This window comes from Monodelphis domestica, chromosome 2 (genome assembly GCF_027887165.1).
Source record: "Monodelphis domestica isolate mMonDom1 chromosome 2, mMonDom1.pri, whole genome shotgun sequence".
Taxonomy (NCBI): Eukaryota; Metazoa; Chordata; class Mammalia; order Didelphimorphia; family Didelphidae; genus Monodelphis; species Monodelphis domestica.
The window spans coordinates 237,309,106-237,325,319 of NC_077228.1; the positions used below are offsets into that span (position 1 = coordinate 237,309,106).

The 16,214-nt window shown below is 37.0% G+C and overlaps 1 protein-coding gene across 1 annotated transcript in view; it reads left to right on the plus strand.

Annotated features, from left to right (window-relative positions):
- Positions 1–16,214, plus strand: part of CANT1 (calcium activated nucleotidase 1) — a 129,163-nt gene that overhangs the window by 1,116 nt on the left and 111,833 nt on the right. The gene's annotated exons all lie outside the window — the stretch shown is intronic.

A 16,214-nucleotide genomic window follows, 5' to 3' on the forward strand; every position in this document is an offset into this window, starting at 1 on the left:
AATTAGAAGACATGATCTCTTAGGTCCCTTCCAGTTTTCGATTTATTAATTATTAATTAATCATTATAGTTATTGATATGAATTTCATTAATATGGACCAGTATTGAAGGAAAGGAAATAAACATTTGTTAAGGGTCTCCAATATGCAGGGATCTTTATGAATATTTTCTGATTTGATTCTCACAATAATAACCCTGTGGAGGTATAGTTGAAGACAGAAGTTAAATTGCTTAGGATTTGCCTAGGATTATACAGCTAATCAATATCTGAGGTCAAATTTGAACAGGCCTTCTTAATCCCAAAGTCAGTAGTCTATCCCCTGTACCACCCAGCTGCCTCTAATAATGGAAAGCATGATAGTGATAATAGTCATATTGCATAAAATCACAACTGGAATAGATCCTAGAGACCAATTTTGTTGAGTGTCCCGACTTTAGAAAGGATACTCTTTTTAAAGAATTCTGGGGATAGAGATACCCTAGCTTCCCTTGATCTCATGCATGACCATGATTTTAAAAAATTCATAGACCCCCTCAGCCTCTGAGTCCTCTTTCAGGAGGTACACAAGGTTAAAAATGATTTTCATAATAACATTAGGATTTTATTTTCCTTTTTCTCTCTCAATTTTTCACAAGTGTAGAGTGGAATTTTAGTTGCAAACAAAAAGAATAAGTTAATATCTTGTTTCAATACATATAAAACTTAAATTCTTTCCTTATAATCTTGTGAAGTAGCATTAGTAAAGTCCTTCATAACCTAGTCCCCTTCTCCTTCCAGTCTTCTTACACATTTTTCTCCAACTCCTGCTCTTCTGTCTAGTCCATAAAGAAGATACTCCCATCTCTTGCCTCTGGGTATTCTCTTTTGCTATCCTTTATGCATGGAATCAACTACTAACCTATCTTTCCTCCTTTAAGTCCCAACTAAAATCCTACCTTCTAAAGAACACTTCCCTGACCCTTCTATTTCCTTATTTATCTTGTACATAACTTCCTTCCTGTAAATTTGTTTGCATGTTCTCTCCCCCATTAGACTGCAAGATCCTTGAGGGCTCTTACTATCTTTTGCCATTTTTTATATCCCCACTACTTAGCACAGTGTCTGGCACATAGAAAATGTTTAATAAATGCTTACTGATTGAATATTTCATAGATGAGGATCTGAAAAGTTAAATGACTTGCCCTAGTTCACACAGTGCTCAAGATCTTTGCCAAGACTAATGCTCTTACCAATGAAGGAAAAATATACCCAATCATTTCTATGAAAAGCCTTGGTAATGAAATAGGGATATCTCAATTCACTGATCAACTTTTTCCATAATGACTTCAATATTTAACTTGTCAGACTTATAGAATTTTAGAAGTCAGAATTCCAATTCTGTTAAATAATATCCCTCTCGATTCTAATATTCTCTGTCTTGATAATTTCCTAGTTATCCTGTATATAGGTTTTTTTGTATATAATTGTTTGCTTATTTTCTCCCCATTAGATTGTGAGCTCCTCAAGAGCAGAGACAGTTTGTAAGGATACAAGATTTGTAGGGGCAGGCTATTCTGCCCTCTATGCCATATGTAGGGGGGCATCCCAGCAACTATTCCAGTCTTTTATTCAGTCAATTCATAAAGCAATGCTTCTGTTCCAATTAACAGGATCTCATATTAGCAGCTGAAGCCTTCTTATCATCTGATTCTCCTGCTACATTCTTAGCTCCTTCACAACTGGCCTTTCAATTATTCCTAATGCCTCAAATTAAAGTCTTCTCATAATTATTGCCTCTTCTTTCTCTTATAATGGGAAACTCATGAAATCTACCTTCTTGTCAGTTATGAACACAATAATTCTAATTTAATCTTTTTATAATCTATAATCCTTTAAAATGTAGAAGAGAGAAATTGGGAAAGCATGAAAAAGACAGAAGCAGTGGAGGGAAAAAAAAGGTGGAAGAAGCAATCAGGAAAATTCCTTGCTATTCTGAATGTGTTTATGACCAACAAGAAGTTACTGAAGTAGTAGTGATAAGATCCTTAGGGACAAGTGACTAACTATTATAGGGTTCATGATAGAGACTGATATACAACCTAGATTTTAAAGAGTTCACAGAAAGGATCCTTAAGATCCAGTGACCCAATATTATGCATAAGAAATCATCCCAACAGGACAAAAAGCACTCAAGAATGAAATTCTGAAGACATAAGCAAAAATGATTGAAATTTGCAGGAACGGGACAAGCTGCCTAAAAAGGGCGATGAAGTTGCATAGAAAATTCATCAACATTTTTACAATTGGTTACTTCCAACATTTATTTCATCAGAGTATTCTTGATCTACTTTTTCCATTTCCTCTTTCATGTAATTTTAACTTCAAAATATAAAACATCTGGAACTTTGGAACTGTGATGTTTGATTCCAAATGTGTCGGTCATCTTATCACTGAAGAATAGTTTGTTATAAAAATGCTGACAGAGCTGTTCCATTTCTAGATGGATAATTCCTTTGATTATCAGGTCTCTCCACATGAAAAAGATATCAAGTATCTGCTGGCTGAACCAGTTACTGGACTCTTTTGGACTCCTCATTGTGGTGATTGCTTTACGTTATTTAAACAACCATTGGAAATAGTGATAAGTCATTCTGATTCTTCTTTACTGGATTCCAACTACTTTGGGCTTCAATTTTTGCTCTAGTACCACACAGATTTTGAAATAATTTCCACATTGATTAACATTATATAAACATAGAGTTGATTTCATAGATGAGAAAATATGAGGAATTTAATCCTCATTTATGAGGGTTCCTCATATCAAAATGAAAGGATTAAGCATTAATTCAATCAAACAGCTTCCTAGGGTATTTCTTACTGCAAAACAGTGTTCATTCATAAGCCAGGAGAAAAGCTTCCAGCCCCTCATGTTCTGGCTATTTTGTATCCAGGTACAAAAAGGAAACTATTCAACAGAATCAACACTGTATCTTTAAGGAATATCTTCTTCCTATTTTGAATGTTCTTTCCCTCCTATAACTAAGTAAACCTCCTTTTATTAAGATTAGTGAGATGGGGGGAAGGCAGGGAGGCAGCTGGGTGGGTTAAAATCTGGACTCAGACACTACCTAGCTGGGTGACCCTGGGCAAGTCACCTAACCCCCATTGCCTCACCCCCACTCTTCTGCCTTAGGACCAATACCCAGTATTGATTCTAAGACAAAAGGTAAGGGTTAAAAAAAAAAAAAGATTAGTGAGAAGAACTAGAGATTCATTTTCTAACTTGAGGCAGCAACTCTGCCCAAAACAGTCCTGACCTACTTCAAGGTTCTTAATTGGGGTTTTTTTATCTTTTTGTTAGATTTTTATAGTTCTGTGAAAAAGACTAAAATTAATATTATCTGTGATTCCTACTGTATTGATTTTCATAACTGAGTTAGTATCTACCCAAACTCAACTTGCTTGAGAATATAGTTTTCCCTCCAACTTAGCTTAAAGGTATGGTTGAAAGGGAACCTTGATTATTATCTATAAGCCCTGAATAGCTTAAACTGATGACATCCCCCAAGACATGTTTTCTTCCCTTGCCTATCCTTGTACAAATACAGGGTGAGTTGATCTCCTTCAAAGGACAGTAAATCTGGTGATACTGATCTCCTAGCCAAAATTACAAAAGTCCCAAAAAACAATTAACATTCCTTAATTGTCAGAGAGGGGTATTATTAGCCATATCTGAATACTAACCCACTTTTCCTAGTTTAGCCAATTGTAATGTTCCAAAACTACCCAAACCTCCTTCTATTCCTGTGTGTCAATGAAGAGCCTCCCCCCCACTCTTTGGTGTCATTAACTTCACTGAGGTGGCCAGTCTGACCCACTTTGTTCATAGTTATATGTGTCACTATTAACAAATTGTTTGATTGGAGTTCTTCTAGACAGATTGAGACCTCCCCTTAAACCCTAAAAAAATCTTCTCCAAGCTATAAAGTAGGCATTCTATTCAGGGAAAAGGTATGTATTTATCATGGGTGCTGTTTTGTATCAGGGTAACCATTTGGAAATAACAAGCAAATCCTCTGGAGAAAATCCTTTGGAGGACTTTTTTTTTCCTCAAGGAAGTATTCCAGTCAAGGATTGGTGGGGTTAATCGAAGAGTGAAAACCATATTCACACCTTCCTGAGCCCAAAGAGTTGAAGATCCTCCTAGTTGGAGAATCAGCAAAAGGTGCCCACTTTCTTTGGAGCTGAGAAAGTTGAGGGAGCCTAGTCTTCTGTGGGGAAATAGGGGTAGGTTAGGAGCAGGAGTGGGGAGAAATAATGAAAACACTGAAAATTCACTTAAATCCCATTCTTGGCCTGAAAAGAGATTTTTTTTAGGAGCTCCATGTCTTTGTGTCTGTTTTTACCTTTGATGTGAAGGTACAGGCTTCCCCTGGACATCCTAAAACCCCAGAAGTATCCCCAGGTCAAAGAGTACATAAGAAATTCCTTTTTTCTTATGTTCCTTCAGTGCTGGCTGTAGGAAGGTGACCTTGAGCAACAGAAACCTATGATATGGAAGAGTTTCTGAGAGAGACACTCCTTTTGGCTTCTCCCCTAGCTTTTTGATAAGCACAGATATGCACCTTCCAGTTTTCTTCTGATAGGCATCAATTTGTATCTCAGATATCAAATCTTCCCCTGAACTACATAGTTCACCCTCCTTTGTCTTTGAGGCATAGCACATCACTCCATTTCTGGTCAAGTAGTCCCTGTTGTCAAAAGGGTATAAGAATCCTAAACTGCATCTCTTCTAGGTAAACCTTGCTAGTTTGTGGGAAGAAGAAGCAGTTTAGACAGAATTAATAAGATACAGCTTCCTAAATTTGCCACCTATTTGTTGGTAATTATACTCATATCCTTATAACATCATGCCTATCATATATATATATATATATATTTATATATATATCTGCATATGTATATATATATATAATATGAGTATGTAAGAAATTAAATTTAGGATTTGACTAAATATGAGAATTCTAAGGTAATATTGTGGACACCAGTTTAAAATATTATAGTTCAAGTCAAAATGACTTTTAGTAACTTTTATTTACAAAGAGGTAAAAAAGATTGAAAGTAGAAAAATGTAAGAAGAGGGTAGAGAAAATGTCTAGCCTATCAAACTAAATGTTGTTATGGTGTCTGGCTTAGCCCCAGCAGGACTGGGTAACCTTCAGCCAGAGGACCCAATGATATCTTATGCAAGGGTTCCATCAATGCAGCCTCTTCCAGAAAAGGAAGGTCTCTCCAGAACCTGTTTTGCTTTTTAGACTATTGCTTTCTTTTTGTAATTTTTCTTCAACCTGTCTTATTTGATTTTTAAATTCCATTTTGTGCTCCTCCAGAGCCTGCATCTAATTCCGTTTTTTATCTTGAGAAAATTTTATTCGATTAGTTAATTTACAATATTTTTTCCATAATTACAAGATTCATGGTCTTTCCCTCCCCTCCCCCTGACCCCCTCCCATAGCTGATACACAATTGCACTGGGTTTTACATGTGCCATTGATCAAGACCTTTTTCCATATTATTGATATTTGCATTAGGGTGATCATTTAGAGTCTACATCCCCATTAACCATTGTGAACTTTAGATTACTCCACCCTACTTAGTCTAACAAAAATCAGGAAATTGTGGCTTTAGATTACTCCACCCTACTTAGTCTAACAAAATCAGGAATGTCTACACCCATACTTAAGGATTAAGTATTTAGGAGGATGGCCTATGACAGACATGTGCTAGCAAATGACAAATCAAAAACAACTGACAGACCCCTGGACTGTCCCAAGTCAAGACTAAGATATCATTGGTACATGTGAGACGCAGGAAAGTGATGTAAAACTCTCTATATATTTCATGTCACTTCCTCTCTCAGGAACCTTTGGTTATGGAGAGGTGGCTGGTGGCAGCGTGCTGGTCCTTTCAGGATCTTGGCGTGGCTACAGCTATTGTCTGATTCAGTGGTGAGTTTCTGGATGAGTTTTTTCTCCTTTACTTTCCAAACTTTATCCTCTTAGAAGCCTCTAATCTCCTTCAGAGACCTAGCAGTGGAGATCTTGAACTCCCCCTGGCACAGGCCAGGTGGGAGAAATCCTATACCCTCTTCACTCTTTCTCCTTAAAATCCTTCCTTCTATATTAATTTAAATTACCATAAATTTCCAGACTGACTTGGGTATTTTATTTGGGATTTTCCCCTGGCAACCAATTAATTTAGATTTTAAGTCACAACCCTAAAATTATCTCAACAGTCTAGCTAATCCACAAAGGTTGTGACCAGCACCCTCAAATTTCTGTGAAATCTCTTTCCTTTCTTTCTTTATTACTCAAGTCAGCTTTTTAAACAGTTTGAAACACAGCTGCAAGAGCAAATGAGTATAAAACATTTTTATTTCTCTCATTTCTCCTTAATTTGAATTGAACACAGCTGTTTTGTTTTGTTTTGTTTTTTAACCAAAAATTGGCAGGATTGGGGAAGCTGTTAAGCTATGAATCCCCTTTCCCTCAGGGAACAAACAACCCAATTAGGCAACCTTCACTAACAATACTGCCTTGATTACTCTTAATTAGGAGTGAGGGAAACCTGGAGAGAGTTTTGGCCTTGTCCTGCTCCCCATGTGTTTTGTGAAGCCTGCTAGGAAAATAATTACCCCCCCCCAAAAAAAATATATATATATATAAATGAATACTACATTCTTTGACATTTATATGGCAGTTGAATAATTAGGGACATTGAGGAATTCAGGATACTTCCGATTTTTTATGTTATTAGGTAATGTCATTTTTGTACTCCTCAGTACTGTGTTAAAAGATGCTAACATTAAAAAAACTATTTGAAGCTGAAATGCAGAAAAACACGCCAAATTCCGAAACTAAAATACAAGAAATTATGCAAAAATATGAAGCTAAAATACAAAAAAATATGCAAAAATCTGAAGATAAAAACACAGAAAAACATTTAAAAAATTGAGGCTAAAATACAGGAGAATGTGCAAGCCCAATTGGATAATTTAAAATACTTCTTACAGGATCAATTGGCAAACATCCACCCCACCACAAACAGTCTGGACCTGACAGACCTGTTTCTGAACCTCTAAATAAGGAAATTCCCTTCCCTGAAATGGAGATGGAAAATACCTTTCCTATAGCTCAGTTAACAGACTTGTTCTCTCATGGTCTGCAAATTTTGACTGAACTTAATCCCCAAGACCCTTCTACAGAAATCCCAGTTTCTCTTGTTCCTTCTCCTACACAAAAACCAATTCCAGCCCCAAGGAAATCTCATCCTTCTAAAGAAACTCCTCTTAGTCAAACTGACCCACATTGGAAGTACCTAAGAAATCTTTAAATTTATTCCCTATAATTCTCTCAGAAGATCAGGAGGGGAAAGAGCATCCCACCTTTGTAATACCTGCAGATTGTAACCGCGAAAACATGGTTGCCAAAACTGTGAATGTTAAAAACTGTAAATGCCAAAACTGTAAAAGGTTTTGGCCCAAACTATAAAGGATAATTTAGTGTTTTGACTTGAAATCTACAATAAGTGGTCACCATGAGAAAATTCCCAAATATGAAAATACCCAAGTCAGCTGGGATTTTGTGGAGATTTTAATTAATATAAATGAAAGAAATAAGGGAAGGTAAGGCCAAAATGACCTAGGCCTGAGCCTAAGGGAGAGTGAGTCAGTCTTTATCACTCACCACAAGATCATCTCCAAGCAAGCTCCATTCCTCACTTCAACTCCGAACTCCAACTACTCCGAACTCCAACTAACTCCAACTTCAAACTCCCCTTCCTTTTAAAGAAATTTTCTCTTATGTCACCTCCCCTAAATTTTCACATCTACCAATCACAGTAGCTGCTTTTTCCCAGGACTGCCCATTCTTAGTTCTCATCTTCTTTTGTTCTCACCTTCTCTGGTTAGATTAAATCCTCTGAGTACTTCACACCTCTTTTGTTAAGCTTGCCTTTTGTAAGTTGCTTGACCTTTTAGGTACTAAGTTAACCTTTATAAGTACTTAGTACCCTTTTGTATTAGATCTAAAACTAGACCTACTTAAGGTTCTAGCTTTACTATAAGTATGAGTTAGGGACTTTTCATTGTTCAATCAGGAGTTTGCAACTTTATCTTCCCCTAAGGCATGGTCTGAGTAGGGTGGAGCAATTTTAAAAGTTCTCAATACATTCCTGATCAAGTACCTCCATTGTTAAAATGGGGAATAGCTTAATCAAATCTTCTGAAGTAAAGTCTGAGTAGTTTTAAGATATACCGGAGTCTCTTTGGGCCACATCTTCTTCCAAAGTAGGCTTACTTAAGTCAGCTGTTCCTCTGCAGATAAAAACTAAATCTAGCCCACCTCCTTTGATTCCTCACTATCTCCTTTCAAAAGAGGCAATTGAGTATATTACCCCAGTAATAAACTCATTAATTGACCAGGGAATAATAATCCCTTGTAAATTGGAATACAACATGCCCATCCTGCCCACTAAAAAACCAAAAAGGGGGCCCGATGGTAAGTACCTCTATAGATTCATACAGGATCTGAGGGATGTAAACAACCATGTTATAAAGACACACTCTGTAGTTTCCAACATACATACAATAATTTCTTTTTTCCTAGCACAGCTACATACTTTACAGTACTAGACTTGTGCTCAGTCTTTTTTTTCCACACCCATACATGAGAACTCCAGGCATATCTTTGCTTTCACCTGGAAATATTCTAAATATACATGGAGTCATCTGCCACAAGGGTTTGTGGAAAGCCCAATTTTATTTGCACAAATTTTGAGCCAAGACACAGATAATATAACATTTAAAAATAGTAAATTAATCAAATATGTAGATGATCTACTCTTGGCCTCAACAGATGCTGAAGCATGTCAGGAAGATAGTAAACACCTTCTTTTGGAACTACACAAAAGAGGGCATAAGATCTCAAAGAATAAAGTTCAATGGTGTCTCCCTAAAGTAGAATATTTCAAGTTTATCCTGACAGCAGGTGCCCTCTCTATTTCTCCCAAACGAATTGAAAATATTCCAAATTTAAGCACTTCTACCACTAAGAAACAGTTGAGAGCAATTTTAGGAGCAACAGGGTTTTGTAGACAATGGATTCCTTGCTATGGGGAAATTACTAAACCCCTCATAGCACTAACAAGGGATTCTGTCCCTGAACCCCTCAAATTAGAGCCAGAACACCTGTCAGCTCTAACAGATCTAAAACAGGCTATCCTCTCTGCCCCTGCGCTAGGCATCCCAGATTACAAGCCATTTACTTTGTATGTACATGAGCGAAGAGGGGTAGCTTCAGGTGTCTTAATTCAGACTTTGTGACCTTCCCAGCCCCCAATTGCTTATTATTCTGCTCAAATGTACACAGTAGCATCAGGAGCACCACCATGTCTTAGAGGAGTAGCTGCTACAGCCTTACTAGTGACAAAAACTGTTGATCAAGTATTAGGATGACCATTAACAATTATGTGCCCACATGAGGTAGAAGCATTGTTGTTAAGGCATAGAACATAGGCATTTTCTGATCAGCGAATTACAAGGTATGAAATAACCTTGTTAAACAGCGAAAACATTACCTTGAAATGCTGTACAACTCTTAACCCTGCCACCTTGCTTCCAGATTTACCAACTTCAGGAGAACCAATACACAATTATGAAACACTGGTGTCCATAGCAGAAAAACCTCGAGATAGTCTCTTGGACACTCCCTTAAACAACTCATATCTGGTCTTATTTACTGAAAGTTCCTCTTTTATGAGGGATGGCATATGCTACACTGGAACTTCTATAGTCATAGAATTTGCCACCAAGTGGTCAGCTTCATGGCCCTCTACTATTAGTGCTCAAGGGGCAGAACTCATAGCTCTGAAACATGCCTGTATAATTGCCAAGTATAAAAAGGCAACAATTTATACGGATTCTAGATATGCTTTTGGCATTTGTCACTCAGTCGGGATGCCATGGCTCCAGAGAGGATTTTTTAACCTCAGCTGGAAAATCTATATATCACTTTCCTATAATGAAAAGGAAGTGGAAAAATGGAAGCAAAAATTCAACACAAAACAGATTAATGGAGTATGAGTGTCATCTGAACGGAAAACTCTGCTCCCTAGAAGTTTATATCACCAAATTTGTCAATCTACTCATTATAATGATCACTTTTGTACCCAGGGCATTGTGGACTCTGTTAAGAGAGTATGGATAGCCCCTGGTATAACTACTATAGCCTCTAAAGTGTATATAGCCTGCTCTACCTGCCAAGCATATAACCGAGCATGCCTTTTGTAGCAAAGCCTTTGGTGGGCGTCCTCTGGCTTACACACCTTTTGAGCACCTACAGATAGATTTCATAACAATGCCAAAGGCAGGACATTATAAATTTTGCCTAGTCATAGTAGATCAACTGGCCAGATGACTGGAAACATTTCCTGCGACTCGAGCCACAGCAGATTTTGTTGCTAAGGTGCTTTTAAAAGAAATTATTCCTCATTTTGGCCTGCCAGCATGTATTAATTCAGATAGAGGAAGTCATTTTACTGATTCTGTCCTAAACCAGATATATTCTTGCTTGGGCATAACTCCCAAATTTCATGTACCATATCATCCCCAGAGCTTAGGCCAAGTTGAAAGAATGAACAGAGAACTTTAAACTATGATTGGCAAATTATGCACTGAGACCCATTTAAAATGGCCTGAAATTCTCCCTCTGGCCCTATTTTATCTTAGAAGCAGGCCTAGAGGAGACTTACACATCTCACCTTTTGAGATGCTTTTGGACATCCATCTATACAGGCTAAACCTTTCTCCTCTGCATATATATCACTATTAGGGGGAGATACTACTATTGCTTCCTGTATTCAGAAATTATAGCAGAAACTGTGTGAACTCCATGAATCCAGAGATGCAGTACAAGCCGGACCACTTGACTTTTCACTTCATGATCTGATCCCAGGAGACAAGGTGTATATTAAGAATTTCCAGTGTACTACAGCAACTCAGTCTTCCTGGAAAGGGCCATTCCAAATATTGTGACTACTCCAACATCTATAATGATTAGAGAAAAGGACTCTTGGATTCATTGCTCACATGTAAAGAGAGCATCTTCTGTTGAGACTGATTGTGTACCCTATCACTTTTTTTTATTAGAATATTTGATTTTTCCCCTTTTTTTCTCATTTCTTGTACTAAAGGTATCTACAATTAATATTTTTTTCTGCAGTAATATAAATGTTATGTGTGTGTGTGTATATATATATATATATATATATATATATATATATATATATATACTTGCTATAATATCGGTGCATACCCAAAAAAACTTTAAACTATGGGAATCTGCCATTTATTGGTAAAATGTTATGGAACTGTGATTAATGCTTATGTCTGATTCTAGGAAATGGGATAAAACCAAGGAGCACAAACTTAACTTGAATAGTGACAAAAAGAGCACACAGGAAAAACTAGTGAGAGACTCGAGGTTGCGACACTTGACATATTTTAAGTTGTAGGACTTCCTTGTATCTACACTGTTTGTGAAGTGCTCAAACAAGTACCAAAGTTTGACTATCATCCTGACTCTCCATATCCCTGAGAATGACAAAAAAATCAGATCAGGGAATGACACTTCCCTATCAAAATAAAATTCTAGTTCTTTTTCTTCTTATAGTACAGCAACTTCCTGTAGTCTTGACTGCAAATTCGTAAGTGAAATATTACTGCATTCTGTTCTACAGATTTGTGGGATAGACATTTATTGAATCCTAATAGAAGGGCCTATTATGAATTTATTCTTGCTTACTCAACATTTTACATACATAGATTTTGGTATTTTTATTCTGATTTTGAATTTTTTTCTTTCTACCAAAAGTTTAACTTTCTTCCATTTTTTTCTTTATATTTTTGGGGGGTTTTTTGTTGTTGTTATTGTTTTGTTTTTATCTTCTTTTGATGATTGAGTTATATACCCCCATAATTCAACATTGCATCCTAAGTGGAACTGGATTTTTTTTTAACATCCACTTCAGTGGGGATTGTATTTTAATAAAAATCCAAGATTTTGAAATTTTGTACAAAAAAAGATCTTCAAGGAAGAAGCTTGCTAACTCCTATATCCAGAGAATGAACTGTTGCAAAAAGATGCCAGAAAAACTACACTACATCAAGAAAATCCAGAATGACCTTTGGGTGTGGTTGATTGAACTGAAGTTTGATTGAACATTTATTTGAATGTATACTCCTATGCCAAAGGGGACTGCCCCCTAATTGTTTTTTTTATTAACGCACCCAGCAAATATTGGTTTTGCTGTCTGTCTTTCTTCTGTTTCCCTCTGCTATCTAACTATTGTAATTTCCTCTTAGAAGGTGAAATTATGTATGCACCTGCAGTTAGAAAATTTGAAGGTGCAGGATGATTATGTTTAGTGATCAATTTGGGGGTACTGGTCTCCCAATCATCATTAGGGGGGATTGTGAACTTTAGATTACTCCACCCTACTTAGTCTAACAAAAATCAGGAAATTGTGACTTAAAATTATTCCACCCTACTTAGTCTAACAAAATCAGGAATGTCTACACTCATACTTAAGGATTAAGTATTTAGGAGGATGGCCTATGACAGACATGTGCTAGCAAATGACAAATCAAAAACAACTGACAGACCCCTGGACTGTCCCAAGTCAAGACTAAGATATCATTGGTACATGTGAGACGCAGGAAAGTGATGTAAAACTCTCTATATATTTCATGTCACTTCCTCTCTTAGGGACCTTTGGTTATGGAGAGGTGGCTGGTGGCAGCGTGCTGGTCCTTTCAGGATCTTGGCGTGGCTACAGCTATTGTCTGATTCAGTGGTGAGTTTCTGGATGAGTTTTTTCTCCTTTACTTTCCAAACTTTATCCTCTTAGAAGCCTCTAATCTCCTTCAGAGACCTAGCAGTGGAGATCTTGAACTCCCCCTGGCACAGGCCAGGTGGGAGAAATCCTATACCCTCTTCACTCTTTCTCCTTAAAATCCTTCCTTCTATATTAATTAAAATTATCATAAATTTCCAGACTGACTTGGGTATTTTATTTGGGATTTTCCCCTGGCAACCAATTAATTTAGATTTTAAGTCACAATCCTAAAATTATCTCAACAACCTTGTGACCAAAAGTTGTTTTTCTTCCGTGTTTCTATTATCACAGTTTTTCCTCTGAATGTGGATAGCATTCTTTCTCATAAGTTCCTCTGAATTGTTCTGGATCATTGCATTGCTACTATTAGAGAAGTCCATTACATTTGATTGTACCACCGTGTATCAGTCTCTGTGAACAATGTTCTTCTAGTTCTGCTCCTTTCACTCTGCATCAATTCCTGGAGGTCATTCCAGTTCACATGGAATTTCTCCAGTTCATTATTTCTTTGAGCACATTAGTATCCTATCACCAACATATACCACAATTTGTTCAGCCATTCCTCAATTGGAGGGCATCCCCTCATTTTCTAATTTTTTGCCACCACAAAGAGCGCAACTATGAATATTCTTGTACAGGTTTTTTTTCCTTATTATCTCTTTGGGGTACAAATCTAGCAGAGCTATATAGCTGGATGAGAGGGTGGCCTGTATCCAATTCCATTGGTTTTTGATTCTTTGCTTGATATTCCCTGGATTTTGTCCTCCTCCATTGGTTCTGTTCTTTGGTCCTTACTCCCATAGAAGCTTTCAATTTTAACTTTCTTTTTTTTCTCTTCCTTAATAATTTTATTTAATTTTTTTAAAAAAGTAAGTTTCACCTAAATTTACTTATGTGGGGAAAAAAGACCCCTACCCCCTTATACTTAATTGGATTTTAGTGATAGTGATAGGTTTAAGATAATCAGTATTATGTTTCAAAAGTGATTAGGATAAATTCCATTATAATCTTAATAAAATCAGTAAAATCCATAATTTTTACAAGGATTTCTAACTAAAGCATAAAAACTGCTTCTAACAGGATATCTAACCCCTCCATAAGTTTGTACTTCCCTTTATCACAAGATGCTGACTATATGAATTTCATGTCTCAATATGACACAAACATTATGCACCCTTTCCTGTTTGGAAATAGTCATCTCTTCTCCCAGATCCAATGATATAAGAGAGGTAACGGTCATTTGTCTTGACTTAGTTATTAGTCATTACTCAAGACTAATATGGGCTTTCCAAAATGAACTAACCAATCAGCTTTGTAATTGGGCAACTGTTTCTAAAATGAGGTCTAATGATGTTGTCTTGTGATCTTGTATGGAAGTATTCATTTTGTTATAAAAACCAGGTCTCAGCGTCTGGGCATTGTTTCTTGCCAGGGTCCAACAATGTTATTGGAGGACTTGGCCCTCTTCCAATAAAATCTAGCTTTCTACCTTGACTTGGAGAAATTTGGCTTTTTGACTTTATTTACCTAAATTGTCTATATGGAGTCTGTGGGTTTCTATTTTGCAACACTTAGCTAAATTAGTCACATCTTTTTTCTTAAAACTTTACCTTCCATATTGGAATCAATTCTGTGTATTGGTTCCAAGGCAAAAGAATGGTAAGGGCTAGGGAATGGAGGATAAATTACTTGCCTGGGGTCACACAGCTAGGAAGTGTCTGAGGCCAAATTTGAGCCCAGATTTGAGGTTTGGCTCTCAATCCACTGAGCCACCTCTCTGCCCCATTAAAGTCACATCTTAATGTCGTCGCAAAGTCTCTAAGTTTATAGAGCAGCAAATAAACTGGAGGTTTGGAGTGAACTATCCAGTGAACTTAAATTGGCCTCTAGCAAAACTTGCATTTTTCTACCCTTCCAAGGGGCTTACTATTCTGCCTAGTTTTCCAGAATCTATTTTCCTACTTTTTAATGACTGATCACTAGCATGAGTTTACACTTGGGGAAGAAGTAAAAGATTGCTAGACTTTTAAAAAAAATTTATTTAGTCAATTATAACATTATTCATTGGTTACAAGAATTATATTATTTCCCTCCCTCCCCTCCCCCACCCTTCCCGTAGCCGATGCACATTTCATTGGGTATTACATGTGTGTCCTTGATCAGAACCTATTTCCATGTTGTTGGTGTTTGCATTAGGATGTTCATTTAGAGTCTATATCCTCAGCCATATCCCCTCGACCTGTGTATTCAAGCAGTTGTGTTTCTTCTGTGTTTCTACTCCCACAGTTTTTCCTCTGAATGTGGATAGTGTTTTTTTTCTCGTAGATCCCTCCAAGTTGTTCAGGATCACTGCATTGCTACTAATGGAGAAGTCCATTACATTCGATTGTACCACAGTGTATCAGTCTCTGTGTACAATGTTCTCCTGGTTCTGCTCCTCTTGCTCTGTATCACTTCCTGGAGGTTGTTCCAGTCTCCATGGAATTCCTCCACTTTATTATTCCTTTGAGCACAATAGTATTCCATCACCAACATATATCACAATTTGTTCAGCCATTCTCCAATTGAAGGGCATCCCCTCATTTTCCAATTTTTTGCCACCACAAAGAGCGCAACTATGAATATTCTTGTACAAGTCTTTTTCCTTATTATCTCTTTGGGGTACAAACCCAGCAGTGCTATGGCTGGGTCAAAGGGCAGACAGTCTTTTAGCACCCTTTGGGCATAGTTACAAATTGCCCTCCAGAATGGTTGGATCAATTCACAACTCCACCAGCAATGCATTAATGTCTCCACTTTGCCACATCCCCTCCAGCACTCATTACTTTCCATTGCTGTCATGTTAGCCAAAGATTGGTAGCCTTTTAATGTTAACTGCCCTATGAGCACATGAGAATAACTGTATCCCAGTCCTAAACTCTGATTACTGAAACTTTGCTATTAAAGTTTGATCTTTTAGAACCATGATAAAGATAGAAACAGCAAGGGTAATATAAAAACTTAAGTTCTCTGAAGTTTCTTGTGGATTATGGGCTCCTGGTTTGATGTTCTTCTTATAGTTTTATTTTTAATAAGATTAGAACCATAAGGTTTGAGCTGGTTTTCACCATGTAACCTAGTTATTAGAAAAAGCAAAATTTAAGTGGCTATACTAAATTGTATTGAGATCTCTTTTTCTTTAGCAGAAACATTTAAGAATCTCTACAGGTAAGCTGCTCCCTTCAGAGCTGCTTTGAGTATAAGCCCATTCCAGAATGCTTCAGGAGGAGATCTTTTCAGAA